This window comes from Oryctolagus cuniculus, chromosome 8 (assembly GCF_051225735.1).
Source record: "Oryctolagus cuniculus isolate XC-2025 breed Fujian yellow rabbit chromosome 8, ASM5122573v1, whole genome shotgun sequence".
NCBI lineage: Eukaryota > Metazoa > Chordata > Mammalia > Lagomorpha > Leporidae > Oryctolagus > Oryctolagus cuniculus.
The window spans coordinates 919,873-935,255 of NC_142874.1; the positions used below are offsets into that span (position 1 = coordinate 919,873).

Below are 15,383 nucleotides of genomic sequence, written 5' to 3' on the forward strand. Positions count from 1 at the left end.
AATCTTCCACCTGTGATGCCTGCATCTTACATGGGCACTGCTCAAGTCCCAGCACCTGTGAAAGCAGCAGAAGATGGAAAAAATATTTGGGCCCCTGTCACTGATGTGGGAGACCTGGATGGAATTCCAGGCCCCTGTCTTCAGTCTGGTCCCACCCTGACCATTGTAGCCATTTGGGGGGTGATCCAGTGGAAAAAAGATCTCTCTCTTTCCCTCTCTAACTCTGCCTTTCAATATATATATATATATATATGTGTGTGTGTGTGTGTGTGTGTATGTATATATATATATATATATATATATATATAATATATTAAAGGGGCCAGCGCTGTGACGTAGTGCATGAAGCCATCACCTGCAGTATTAGCATCCCATATGGGTGCTGGTTCAAGTCCCAGCTACTCCACTTCCAAACTAGCTCCCTGCTACGGCCTGGGAAAGCAATAGAAGATGGCCCGAGTCCTAGGGCCCCTGCAGTTGTGTGGGAGACCCAAAAGAAGCCCCTGGCTCCTGGATTTCAATTGGCATAACTCTGGCTGTTGTGGCCATCTTGGGAGTGAACCAGCAGATGGAAGACCTTTCTCTCTCTCTCTCTCTCTCTCTCTCTCTCTGTCTCTGTAACTCTGCCTTCAAATTAATAAATAAATAAATGTTTAAAAAATATTAAGAGGAGTTTCTGAATTAGGAGTATAATTTTTAAAAGAGATCTAAATCTGTTGAAGTGGATTCATTCTGAGAGGAGGAACGTGGTGGGGCAAGAGGCACGAGTCACCACACAGACCCCGGGAGTTGGGTGAAAGCAGGCTTAAGGCGAGCAATCCACAGACTCATTTATTTCAGTTGGTACAGCAGCTTAAATAGCCAAGGCAGCCAATCTGGTCAAGGGGCTGTCTATGCCCTAACCAATCACAGCCTGTTGCCAGGCAGTTTCCATTGCCAGCAGCCATCTTGGCATGACCTTCTCATTCCACCACATTTCCCCCTTTTTTGCTTATTTTTGAGCAATAGGAGGCATGATTCTTGGCCATACCATTGTTGACCCCATTTCCATGTGGTCTCCATATGTGGCTGTGCCTGTCTTAGGTTGTCCCCCAGGGGATCGTACCCTCGTAGACTAACCAGTGCTCAAAATGGGAGACCACGGGAGTGCTTGCTCAGATGGAGGTAGGAATGAGGGACAATGGCAATCAGGAATGGCATAACCACACACAGGCTGTGGGCCATATGAGTGACTGACCAGAGCTAAGTGGGGTATAAAGCAGTAGCGGATGTGGCCATGGGCAGTTTCTCAGGCTAGGATGATAGGGCAGGTGCGTCTGCTAACAAGGTGGGCTCTCAGTCTTGTTCAGCTGGTTCTGGTTGACTGTCAGTTGCAGGCTTGATGTTTCTGGCTGCTGCCCAAATGGGTTATCCTGCATTCTCTGGAAAGACACAAGTATATCCTCCACCCTTGGCTAGCAGAGGGTGTGGTCTCTTCCATTCTCCTATTAGGGGGGTCTTTCCACCTAACCATATGGGTTTGGGTCTGGGATGGAAAGGATCCCCAGTGTTTGTAAGCTGGGCTGATCCCTTGGGAATCAAAAGTAAGAAAATTGATAGTGAAAGGGACCTCAGTCAAAGCAAGCTGTGGGTCTGGGGGCATATGATTGTTTTTCTGTTTTTGTAAGAGATCTTTAATTGTCCTATGAGTTGTTTCAATGATTGCCTGTCCCTGTGGGTTGAATGGGATACCTGTGACAGACTATGTTCCAGGATTTCAGGAAGGAATTGAATTCCTGTGATGTATATGCTGGCCTGTTATCAGTCTTTATGATCCAGGGGACACCAAGGATCAGCATGGCTGACTTGACCACCTTTATCACATTACTAGCCTTTTCTCCAGATTGGGCTGTTGAAAATACAGCCTTTGAATAAGTATCTACCACCACATGGACAAACTTAAGTTTACCAAAGGAGTTAATGTGAGTGGTGTCCACTTGCCAGAGCTTATTAGGAGCAAGGCCTCATGAGTTCACTCCTGCTTTTTGCAGTGGGCCTAACAGGATGAGGGGTGCACAATTCTTGCAAGAGTGCACTAGGTGTTTGCACTGGATCATTGTTAGCTCTGGGAAAAGCAATTTTATGTTGCTTGCTGACATATGAAATTTTTGGTGTAGAATATGGGCTTGTTCTAGGTGTCCAATGGTAGCCGTGTTGCAGGAGATAAGACGATCAACCTTTTTGTTGCCTTGGAAAATAAAGCCAGGTAACCCAGTATGTGAACTTCTGTGTGAGATATACCATGGGTGTTTTCTGTTCTCAGTTAGCTCTTTAAGTGTTGTGAACATCTGTCAATTGGCTTATTGGTCAGATTAAAGACTGCAAAAGGGATCACCTTTGCTACCTGTACTGAGTATTTGCTGTCCAAAAATATATTTACCGGCCCATCCTGGCTAAGGAGTAGAACCTTGACTATTGTCCTTATTTCTCCCAACTGTACTGATCCCCCATGGGGTTCTACATGGATCTTATCTTTTTCTGTTGAGGATTTGATCACTATTCCAAACAGTGACGTGTTGGCATCTGTAAACACACATGGTGCCATGGGTATAGGTTGATTAGCAGGGAAAGCATGTTTTGGATAGTCTATTTTCTAAGGTTTGTAATGTCTGGAGTAGCCTGTCCACTGGCAGGTGATTGTCAACCTGTCCTGGGAAATTTATCATTAAAGTATGAAAGAGCATGCTATTCTGCATCAATGTGGACAGTTCTAGTTGTGATAGGGATAGGACCACTATGTCTGGTTCTATGTTAAATATCTTATTGGCATAATATATAAATTTAAGTCCCATCATAAGGATGGCATCTTCTTTGTTAACTATTTTACGACACTTGCTCCAGGTTATGTGCACCCAAAAAAGTGGTCTGTGTTGTTGCCAAATAACTCCTTAAGGGGGTCTTGAGGGTACATATGGTTATGGCAAACAGAGGCACCTGAATGTTTTAAAATTTGATATCTAAATGTTTTAAAATTTGACAACTGGGTGTTTATCTTTCCTATAGTGGATTTGGCTGCTGGTGTCAATGTGATTTTTGAAGAAGGGCTGTTCCCCATAGTAAATTCAATAACAGTCTAAGGGGAAAGTCTTAGGGGAAGGAAGGGTTTCAGCCAATTGATTTGGCTGCATAGTTGCTGAAGTTCATTAAGTGAGTATTTATGCTTGACTTTTAGGTTTGGGCCCATTGGAGATATATGGGAGGAGATTTGATAATCCAAGAATTGAAAGGGAGGAAAATATGGTACCTTTTCTGTGGCAATAGACAAACCCAGGAATTGTAAATTTCTTTTTTTTAAGATTATTTATTTGACAGGTAGAGTTACAGATAGGGAGAAAGAGAGACAGAGAAAGGTCTACCTTCTGTTGGTTCACCCCCCAGATGGCTGCAATGGCTGGAGCTATGCTGATCCAAAACCAGGAGCCAGGAGCTTCTTCCCAGTCTCCCATGTGGGTGCAGGGGCCCAAGCACTTGGGCCATCCTCCACTCCCTTCTCGGGCCACAACAGAGAGCTGGACAGGAAGAGGAGCAACTGGGACTAGAACCCGGTGCCCATATGGGATGCTGGTGCCACAGGCAGAGGATTAACCTAGTGCACCACTGCACTGGCCCCAGAATTGTAAATTTCTTACTGTCTCAATTAGACAGGCCTTCAGAGTTGCTGCATTCTCATAAGCAAGTAAGATATCATCCATATAATATATGACCAAGCACTGATCTTTAAGTGTGCTAGTCACATGAGAAATGTATCTTTGGCAAATGGCAGGGATATTTTTCATACCTTGTGGGAGAAATGTTTTTGCAGGGGGCTGGAAATTGGGCTCCCATACTGTAAAGGCAAAGTAAGCCTTATCCTCCTCCACGAAGGGAATGGAAAAGAAGAAATCTTTGATATCAATAGTAACTATGTGCTATCCATTAGGAATGGCCCCTGGATGGGGAATGCCACCTGAAATGTTCTCATCTTTTTTATGATTTTGTTGATGGCCCTCAAATCCTATAGTAGCCTATATTTTCCCTGTTTCTTTTGTATCACAGAAATGGGGATGTTGTGAGGGCTAGTGGAGGGCTCTATGTGTCCCTTTTCCAATTGTTCCTGTACCAATTCTGTAAGATGCCAAGTTTGGGTTGTAATATTGGCCACTGCTCTACCCAGATGTTTCCTGTTTTTCCCCATTCAGTGGGGTTTGGGTGTGGCTTTTGTATGAGGTGAACAGTGGCTCATAGAATTGGGGGTGAATCTTACTTGTAGGTTCTCCATTAAAGCTGTTGGCTCGTGGAGATTTGTGATCCATAGTAAGGACCATTTGCATTTGTGAGAGCACATCTCTCCCCCATAGGGTCATGGAAACCACAGCAATTAGTGAAAAGATGGTTCCTGTATCTCTGCTGTCATCTCGCCACATTATAGGTGTGCTGACATGATCAGCCAATTTTAATCCTCCAACACCTTGGAGGTCAGGCCTGGGCACTGTCTTCCAATGTTGCATTTTTCTTGCATCCCTAGCTTTTTTTTTTAACTTTTATTTAATGAATATAAATTTCCAAAGTACAGCTTATGGATTACAATGGCTTCCCCCCATAACTTCCCTCCCCCCACACAACCCTCCCCTTTCCCACTCCCTCTCCCCTTCCATTCACATCAAGATTCATTTTCAGTTCTCTTTATATACAGAAGATCAGTTTAGCATATATTAAGTAAAGATTTCAACAGTTTGCACCCACACAGAAACATAAAGTGAGAAATACTGTTTGAGTACTAGTTATAGCATTAAATCTCAATGTACAGCACACTAAGGACAGAGATCCTACATGAGGAGTAAGTGCACAGTGACTCCTGTTGTTGACTTAACAAATTGACACTCTTGTTTATGGCATCAGTAATCACCCTAGGCTCTTTGTCATGAGCTGCCAAGGCTATGGAAGCCCCCTGAGTTCTCTGACTCTGATCATATTTAGACAAGGCCATAGTCAAAGTGGAAGTTCTCTCCTCCCTTCAGAGAAAGGTACCTCCTTCTTTGATGACCCGTTCTTTCCACCGGCATCCCTAGCTTTTAAGATAGTCGCATCTGCCCCCATATCAATTAAACCCACAAAGGCAATGTCATCTAAGTATAGGGTCCATTTTGGCCTCAGATTGAAGATATTGACCAGTTAGTGGTCAATATCTTACTTGCTGGGCTGAGGGCCACCCCACTGGGAGTGTTTAAAGGCTTGGTCTTGCAATCTTGCCCAACGAAAGCCTTTTTTACATCTGGGTCACAGCGTCTTGGGCTTGCCCCATCTGTCAGTGTTTGGGCAGTTTGGCCATAGGTGTTCTGTTTCCCGACATCCCCAATAAACTGGAGGGTCATTTGACTTCCTTGTGTTCAGTTTGTTAATGGCTTCAGTTAGGGCTTGTATGGCTTGTATGGGTGTATCAGCAGAGTTTACCTCCTATGTAGCTACTATCCATTTAGAAAGGTCTTCTTTACAGACTGGGGCAATTGCAGCTTTTGCCTCTAGTAGCGCCTTCCCAAGATAATTGTTTGACCAAATTTTCTTGATTGAGGCCAAGCAGTAATCTTTTCTCTACTGCTTCCAAGACTCTGGCAAGGAAATTGGTCTGGGCCTTGAACTAGGTTTCTAAAGAGCTGACTATATTTAGGAGGATTTATATTTTTTAAGGCTCTAAGTGCCAAATCTCTGACCTGATCAAAATAGGCAACTACTTCAATGAGGGCCTGTTCATGAGAATATATGTAGGTGCCACGGCCTCTAAGCATATCAAAGGTTACTGCTATTCCATAGGCAGCATTATTCCTCACCACGGTTTTATCCTCTTCCTCATAGGAGGCTTTTGACTGTAAGAACTGTGGTCTTGACAGATATGCTTTGAGCAGTGTAACCTAGTCAAAATGAGTTTGAAGATTCGCTGCCCATTGTGTGAGCACCTGTTCAAAGTAGGGAGAGTCAGGACCTGACTCTTGAGAAGCCTTTTTTAGCATAGTAAGGTCATTTTTTAAAAAATTGTATTTATTCATTTATTTTTTGACAGGCAGAGTTAGACAGAGAGAGAGACAGAGAGAAAGGACTTCCTTCTGTTGGTTCACCCCCCCAAATGGCCACTACAGCCGGTGTGCTGCACCAATCCGAAGCCAGGAGCCAGGTACTTCCCCCTGGTCTCCCATGTGGGTGCAGGGCCCAAGCACTTGGGCCATCCTCCACTGCCTTCCCAGGCCACAGCAGAGAGCTGGACTGGAAGAGGAGCAACTGGGACAGAACCGGCACCCCAACTGGGACTAGAACCTGGAGTGCCAGCACTGCAGGTGGAGGATTAGCCAAGTGAGCCACAGTGCTGGCCAAGATCATTTATTTTTTAGCACAGTAAGGTCACCCAGTCCTGAATTCTGTGTCCACTCCTACATTAATGGCAAACATATGGGTGGGGCTGCCCTGAGAGCCTGAGGTGCCTGAGGACTGCCACAAGTGTGGGAGTCCTCACTGGGTGTGGATGGGATGACCTTGCATGGGTTATTGCCTCGAGGTTGTCTAAGTTCATTCCATGAGTATTTGGGGGGTGGCTGGCTAGGCATTGTTGCATTGTCTGCTGTCATGTCATTTTCACTGTGGGAGCTCTCTCTCCCTAATTCATCAACTGTTGCCTGTGAAGCAGAGGCCTGGAGTGACAGGCTCTTTTTACCCACAGATTCATTGTGTTTGGTAATATGTGTGTGCTTCTGAGAGGGGGGTATCTTTCCCATGCTTGAATGCTTAAGAGCAGTGCGCCACACCAACTCTAGCCAAAGGAAAGACATGCACAGCACTGCTGCCATAACAAAACAAATTCCTAGCACCTCAGTGGCTGATGGCATTCTGCAGGGGTTCCCTACCTTAGACGGACAGACAGTGGTGTATCAGATCGTACGTATGTCCTGTGCTTAGTGGGGGACTTCCTTGATTTATTAGGTCAAGGCCGTATGCCCACATGGTGTCTCTGGAGTGTCACCTCTCTCAAGTGAGGGAAGATGACTTGGTTCTGAATTCTGGGATGATCAGCCCCTTATGTGAATTTGACGGGCAACCTGAAAGTAAAAGGAGGCGCCGAGAAGCAGTGTTATGCTTCTGGGTGATGTGTGCCTACCTGGGGCACTTAGACTGAGGACAAAGACAAGGAAACGGGCATAGGAGGGGGTTCTGTGCTCACCCTTACAGAACCAAACAGCACACAGAACACCGAGGGGCCTACTTGCCGAAATCAAGGGGGGACCTTGTGGAGTTTGATAGGCTATTTCTCTCTCAGTCACGTTGGGCACCAGATTTTGAGGTTGATGCGTTCTGAGAGGAGGAGTGTTATGGGAGCAGGAGGCATGGAGTCACCACACAGACCCCGGAAATCAGCCTGAGGCAAGCAGCCCACAGACTTATTTATTTCAGTTGGTACAGCAGCTTAAATAGCCAAGGCAGCCAATCTGGTTGAGGGGCTGTCCATGCCCTATCCAATCACAGCCTGTTGCCAGGCAGTTTCCGAAGCCATACAATCATAGCCTGTTACCAGGCAGGCTCCATTGCCATGTGGTTTCCAAAGCCATCCAATCACAGCCTGTTGCCAGGCAGTTTCCATTGCCAGAAGCCATCTTGGCATGGCCTTCTCATTGCACCACAAAAGTCCACCAAATTTTTGAACTCAGAATATTAAAATGTGAATGTAACATAAATAGGAAAATGTCTCATAAACTAAACAGGGTGAATCAATATTTTACAAATGAAAAGAGCCAACAAACCATGTCTACAAACAAAATTTCAGTCCAAGATTTATGGAACAGCCCAAAGTTGTTTTTTTGTTTTGTTTGTTTGTTTGTTTGTTTTGACAGGCAGAGTGGACAGTGAGATAACTTTTAAGGAAGAAAAAAATTCCAAAATTTTGCAGATTCATCCAAAGTGGAACCAAACAGGAAATAGTTTTAGTGTGAATCAGCATTACATTGATGACAAAGTCAGACAAGGACATGAAATAAAAATGAACTTAAGGACCATCTCTCTATATAAGAGATACAAATATTTTAAAGTATTATCATATTCAATTACATATTGTGACTGAACCCCTATAATGTAAAGGCAGGACCATCATCTCATTTGTTTCCCTAGACCAAGGTCCTTGCTTGTCCTTTACCAAAAGAAATTCACTGAATTGAAGAAGTGATACAGCTGTGCTGACAAATCATCAGGCTCATGTGATATGGGATAAGGTAGCTAAGTGAGCTGGAGTTCAAAAGCCATAAAGCCCTGCCCCCGTGTAATTCTACAATATTTGTCAGAACACCTCCTTTCCCAGGAAACCTTCTTTTCATCTGGGACCTAGGGGAAAGTCATGTAAATATGTATATTGAGCTCCACTTGGAATTTTATGGAGCTTCCATAAACCTCACAAGTGACCACATTATCTCATAAAAGGAGGTGCTGGGAGGTGCTTATGCTGTCTTCCATTGGAGATCAAGACTAATGGAGGTGGTGAGGTGCCATCTCTATATTTCCTTTCCCCTACACATTCTCTCTCTGACCAACTCTACTCTTCAATTATGCCCACTCATGTTTGTGTTTGCTTTCTTACCTTTTAAATAAACTTTATTACTTCATTCATCACCTATGTTCCTGCACCTAGAATGCTTTTAATGTAAAAGGCAAAGGATATGATTAAAATTAAATGCCATTCTCCCACAGTACAAGGAAGCACTTGCTCCTGCAGTAGATCAAATACTGCTGGTCAATATTCCCTGGATGGGTTAGTTTAGGGGGATTCCAGATTCAGCATGGAAATTCCAGGTCTGGGAAAAAGATAACCACCACTTACATGTAGTCCCCCAGACTAACTGAAGCCCACTGGGCCATTATAAAAAAAAATCCCCCAAAGTGCACCATGCCACCAATCAAAGGAAGGTCATGAGTACCACTGAAACACCAGGGCCTTGCACACAAGACAAACCTCTACCTGTCAGCCCTAGCTTTCATTTATAAAAACCTTCAACCCTACTCCTTGGGGAGTCTAGGAATTAAGCAATAGCTGCATGGATTCTTGCTCTGTCTTTGAAATAAACACCTCTTTGCTTCTACATTGATGTCAGTAATTGGCTTTCTGCATGTTGAACAAGTAGGCCATGTTTGGGGTTCTAAAACAACACTTCCAACTAGTTTGGGGGGTTGTTCTGCAAAAATATGAAATGATCATAAATTAATAATGAACAGAATATACTAAAATGTTCAAAGGGGGTTAACAGTCTGGAACAAATAGAGTAAACATTCACATGGGTGAAAAATACAAGAGAATAATGTGATCATTTAGAGTAAATGTTAAAAAACATATAATAAAATTCATCATTGGGCCATAAACACACAACAACTAATAGAATATTAAAATAGCAACTTCCACATTCCAACTAAGATTGTGTAAAATGAACCTAAGGCAGCATAATTACTACAGAACATTGCAAGCTTTTTTCCTTGGAACAGATCTAGACAAGTCTATCTCTTCTCATTGTTTCTCTCCAACTTCATCTTGGAAGTATAATCAGGTAAATAAAACAACAAAAAAGGAAATATTAGGTATAAATTTTTGATAAACTTTTAAGCAACAAAATTGTTAATATATTGGATGATACTATTGTATACAGAGAAAATACAACATAATCCCTAGATAAATAAAACTGATAAGAGAATTAAGCTTACTAGGTATAAAATAAATACATAAAAATCAACTGGGTTACTATGTACCAGTAAGAAACAAATAGAAAACATTTTAAAGGACAAAACACAGACTAGAAATCAAATACTTATAAGAGAAATGAAACAAAAAACTAACCTACATAATATTTTTAGTCTTAAAATCAATATAAAAAAAGTCAAACAACCTCATAAAATAAGCTATGAATACAAAGAAAAAGAAAGGCCCACAGTCCAGCCAACATTTTGTAAATTGTAGCTCATGTGAAGCAGGTTACTGCAAGCACAGGATCATGAGATCTCAGTAGGATTGTGATCACTGGAGGGAGGGAGGGTGGGAGGGTGAGGGGGGGATCCAAGGAGGTGGGACCATCGAGAGTGGAAAGTGCTCTCCTACCGCCAGAAGAGTTGCAGCTTAAGTCCAAGCTTCTCCCCTCTCCAGAAATAGTCACAAGGAACCTTAATGGGATTCTGATTGGCTACACCTTTTCTGACGTCGTGCATTCTTGCCGGTTGGGCAAATTGTTCAATCAAGGCGCCCAGGGGCATCATTGGGGAACCACGTGCGATATTATTTTTTGTCACCGCTGTACTCAACTCCCCGATCTGCTCCCGAGAGAGGCCTTAGCTGGTCCGTCGCTCTGCAAATTTTGGTCATCACAAGACCCCTCAAGAGGGTGCCTGGATATCACGGAAGCAAGGAAATGGTGAGTGTGTTGGGCCAGTTTGCTCGAATTGAGCAGGTAGCTGGGCCCCTCAGCATTCTGTCCTGTTCCTGCACACAGAAACTTCTGGTCAGTGCTGGAGGCCCTCTGGATAGGCGCACGTCTCCCTATATAGTGTGGTAGGATGAGAGGTCCTCAGAGGGAGTATGTCTGCAGATATGCTATTCACTGGGGGGATCTGCTGTTATCTGTAGGATCCTTAAACCTTCCTCTCATACCAGGGGTGATCTGGTCCCCCTGAGTTGGGAAACAAGATTTCTAGTCCATGACCCTGACCTCTCAGCACGGCTCTTCCTCGGGATCTTAATCTGTATTCTCTTGTTAATAACACAGTATCAGACTGGGTAAGTTACAAAGAAATGGTTTTATTTGGCTCAAGGATTAGGTCCCAGGTTTGAGGGGCAACATCTGGTGCTGGCCTTCTTATTGGCAAAGGCCTAGCACAAGAACCATGTGGACCAATAAAGCTGAGTATAGGAGAGGCTAATGTAAAGTGACTGCTGAAACAGACCCCTGGAGATAAACCTGTAACCCATTAATCACATGAAAGAATTGATCCTAATCACCTCCTCTAAGGTTCCACATGATCTCATCTCTTACTATGATAATTTGGATTAAATTTCCCCATAAGTTTCAAAGGGGACAAACCATTATATGTGGAAATAAATCCTAAATATCTGCATTCAGCCCCACATTGTCAAATGGCACCTTCCCCTCTGAAGTTCCCAACACTATTAAATATTTTCTGCCATGATACCTTTCATTCAGCTTCAGTATTTCAGCATTCTTCCAAAGAACAATCAGCATTTTTCCACAGGAATAAAAAATGGTTTGTTTTCTATTTGTGAACATTTCACATAAGAAGAAAGTGGAGAAAACCTATTTATCATTCTCATGTAAAAACTCTGCTTTGGTGGATGTTTAGAGCAGTGTTGCATCCATTCGTCAGCTAAAATAGAGTATTACAAAAACAAGTGACAGTCACACGTGAATTTAATTGAAAATGAGAGGCAAGGCATCTGATTGGGACCATCACTCCTTACCAGAGTGTGGTCCCCAACAGCGAGTTACACAGTTTTTTACAATATTCTTCCACTAAGGCTCACAATTTCGAATCCCTGGTATGCAGTGAACAATAAAAAAAAAACAACAACAGAATATGGTTGTAAGATAACAGTTAATAATAACAAACCCAGGAACAATAGCAACTCTAAAATATGGTTGCAAGATAACAGTGCAGGACACATTTCTCTCAACTTATTTCCTTGGAATTTTGGCCCACATAGTTTTACAGGATACACCCTTAGCCATTAGCAAGCAAAGCTAATATGTACAGAAGCAAGAGATCTGAAATCATATCTTAGCCACACTCACTCCATTTTGATTTTGACTCTACAGCAGGTGTTAAGATGTCACTTCAGATGTCCATATTCCATATCAGAGTATCAGCCTTCCTTCCAATCCACTTTGCTGCTATTACACACTCTTGTAAGCAGTGGATGATGGCCTAAGTACTTGGGTCTCTATCACCCATATGGGAGACCCAAATTCAGTTTCCTGCTTCTGGCTTCAGCCTGGTCCATCCCTTCAGCCTGGTCATCATTGTTGCATGCATTTGAGAAGTGAATCGATGAAGGAGGAAAACAAATCTTTCTTTTTTCTGTTTCTCTGCATTTCAAATGAGTAAAATAATTTTAAAAAATATTTTCACATGTCCTTTTAGTTACCATAAATGCAGATATCTCATCATGAATGTCATTGGCTTGTTCCCTTGGAAAGTTTACAAGGTGGTGTCTCCTCAAAGCTCCCTTCACTCTTTTCCTTGTCCTAAGTTTCAAAACTGTGTGAGTGGTGATCTAAGATGCTCCTGGTGGCTCAGTCCCTAGGACTGTGCAGTTTACTCCTAGCTCATTCTTTCTGGAAGAAAGCAAGGTAGTAGCTTATGCCCTAAGCCTGAGAAGTAGCTATAGTATATCCTTGATCTGAAGAGCTAACCCATAGGGACATTAAGATTCTCCTCTCACAAGAACATTCTCATTCCTGGGAGACATGTTAGTATCTGCTCATTCAGTCATATATCTTCCATCCACTGGTTCACTCCCCAAATGGCCAGCAACTGCCATAGCTGGGCTGATCTGAAGCCAAGAGCCTGGAGTTCATTGAGGTCTCATGGTGGGACAGGGGCCTAAGGACCTGACATCCTCTGCTGTTTACTCAGGTTCATCACTAGGGAGCTGGATTGGAAGTGGAGCAGCCAGGACCTTCCTTCTCTCTCTCTCTCTCTCTTTCTCTCTGACTCTGCAACTCTGCCTTTCAAATAAATAATCTTTAAAAAAAATCATGAAGAGCTACTACAAATAGCTATACATCAATAAATTGGAAAATCCTAGAAGAAATGGAATGTTTTATGGACACATACAATCTGCCAAAATTGACTCCCAAAGACATAGAAAACCTAAATAGGCCAATAACCAAGATGGAGATTGAATCAGTAATAAAGACCTTTTAACAAGGAAAAGCCCAGAACCGAATGGCTTCACTGCTGATTTAAAAAAAAATATTTAAGGTATACAAATTTCATGTATTTCATATATACTGACTTAGGAACATATTGATACTTTTCATCCCACCCTCCCTCCACCGCGGCGGGGGCGGCGGCGGCGGCGGCGGCGGCTTCCGCTCGACCACCTTCGCCAGCACGTCGGCCACCCCTCAGCAAAGCAACGGCAGCGGGGGCGGCAAGCAGAGTAAGCAGGAAATCCACTGGAGGTCTGCTCGGCTGAGAAACACTAAATACAAATCCACTCCAGCGGCCGAAAAGAAAGTGTCCACCAGAGGCAAAGGGAGAAGGCATATTTTTAAATTGAAAAACCCCATCAAAGCTTCCAAGTCGGTCTCCACCATAATTACTGCAGAGTCCATCTTCTACAAGGGTGTGTATTACCAAATTGGCGACGTGGTTTCTGTGATTGATGAGCAAGATGGAAAGCCCTACTATGCTCAGATCAGGGGTTTCATCCAGGAGCAGTACTGCGAGAAGAGTGCGCCTCTGACGTGGCTCATTCCCACTCTCTCCAGCCCCAGAGACCGGTTTGATCCTGCGTCCTATATCATAGGGCCAGAAGAAGAGCTCCCAAGGAAGATGAAATACTTGGAGTTTGTTTGTCATGCACCTTCTGAATATTTCAAGTCACGGTCATCACCTTTTCCCACGGTTCCTACCAGACCTGAGAAGGGCTATATATGGACTCACGTCGGACCTACTCCTGCAATAACTATCAAGGAAACAGTCGCCAACCATTTGTAGTTGGAAACTTGCAGTGGGAGGGCGCCTGGTGTAGCAGTGAAGCTGCCAGTTGGGAAGCCACAGCCCATATCAGAGGGCCTGGGCCCAAGGCCTGGCTCCCCTCCACATTCCAGCTTGCTGCTAATGTGCACCTTGGGAGGTAGCAGGTGATGTATCCAGCACTTATCTCCCTGCCACCCGTGTGGGAGACCCAGGTGAAGTTCCGCACTCCTGGATGTGGCCTGGCCCAGCCCTGGCATTGCAGGCATTTGGAGAGAGAGCTGGCAGGTGGGAGCTCCCCGCTTTGCCTGTCTCTGTGTGTGTGTGTGTGTCTCTGTCTCTCAATAGGAAAAAAATAATTAGAACTGGATTTCCAGTTATCTTGTACTCATATTATTACAAGATAATGCCACATGTTTCTTAAATGAAATTTTTAGCTGGAAAAATGAGTAGGTTACAGTTTTTTTCCCTACTACCCGATAATCATTATCATCTTCATTGCTGGTCATTTAAAGAATTAAGAGGAATAGAAAATAATGGACTGTATTTGAGGTTAAATACGACCTTCTGTATGTGTGTTTTCACAGGCAAGGTCTGTAAAGCCCAGGGAGACCATGGACAGCAGGTAGTTTCTATTTTTTTCTCCATAATTTATTCCTAGAAACTCATAAAATGGGATTGTATTTTTCTATAAGAACACAATATTATGGTTTAGATTTCTGACCAGCGTCTTGGCCACGTAAAATGTAGCTGTGACAAATAGTGTCTATCATAAAACCACGCAAGCCTTATTTTGTGATCTAGAATGGATTTTTGGCTGCTTCAGCCATGAGTTAAGTGACTGGTGGGTGATTTTATTAGTCCAGTCTTTTTTAAACTTGTATCTACTTCTGTTGCAAACAGGCACTGTCAGTCGTGTAGTGAAACCATTTGCTGTGGACTCAGCCTGGACCGGACAGGCCTGTTGTACAGAAGTGTCCAGAATTCAGCTGCAGGTCTTAGTTCACGTGCAGGTCAATTAAGTAGAGGAGCAGCAGCATGGGTATAGTAGGAAACAGGGTGGCACACACGTGCCTCTACTATCCCAGTTTAACCAGTGTTTTTCAGTCCTGGAAAATTGGTCAGGGTCTCATCTGATCATAACAATTTTGAGCTGAGGCACCATTCAACTGTTAGCCTTTCTGCACTGGTTTCTTTGTATTTTGGGAAGAAGCAACTGTAGACGGCTCTATGTATATAGGTGCGTTTCTATTCATAACAACTAGAGTAAAATTGACTGTAAATACCTTTGTATATAATTTCCTAAATGCTGTTGTTCACAATTTTGGATTAAAATGTGTTTTTCACCAAGTAAAAAAAAAAAAAGACTTCGACTACGACTCTCCATTCTTTCCTAGCCTATAAGGTTTCTGATTCGAAATCAACTGTTCATCTAATTGGAGCTCCTCTGAAGGCAATATGGCATTTCTCTCAGGTACATTTTAAAATCCTTTTTTTATATTTTCCTGTTGAAAGTTTGACCACCATGTGTCATGCTAAAGATCTTTTCTGGTCATGTCCATTAGGAGTTCTATGTGCTTCCTGTACTTGATTGTCCCCTTTTCTCCAAATTAAGGATATTTTCAGTTATTACCTCACTG

The 15,383-nt window shown here is 43.2% G+C and overlaps 2 pseudogenes across 1 annotated transcript; one reads left to right on the forward strand and one right to left on the reverse strand.

Annotated features, from left to right (window-relative positions):
• Positions 1-10,281, reverse strand: part of LOC149124786 (inducible T-cell costimulator-like) — a 53,832-nt pseudogene extending 43,551 nt beyond the window's left edge.
• A 155-nt stretch (positions 10,282-10,436) lies between these two features.
• LOC138843439 (GATA zinc finger domain-containing protein 1 pseudogene) lies at positions 10,437-14,301 on the forward strand (annotated as a pseudogene). Its single transcript, XR_016212354.1, has 2 exons — positions 10,437-10,576; positions 13,062-14,301. The product of XR_016212354.1 is annotated as a GATA zinc finger domain-containing protein 1 pseudogene (transcript).
• Positions 14,302-15,383: the final 1,082 nt, after the last annotated feature.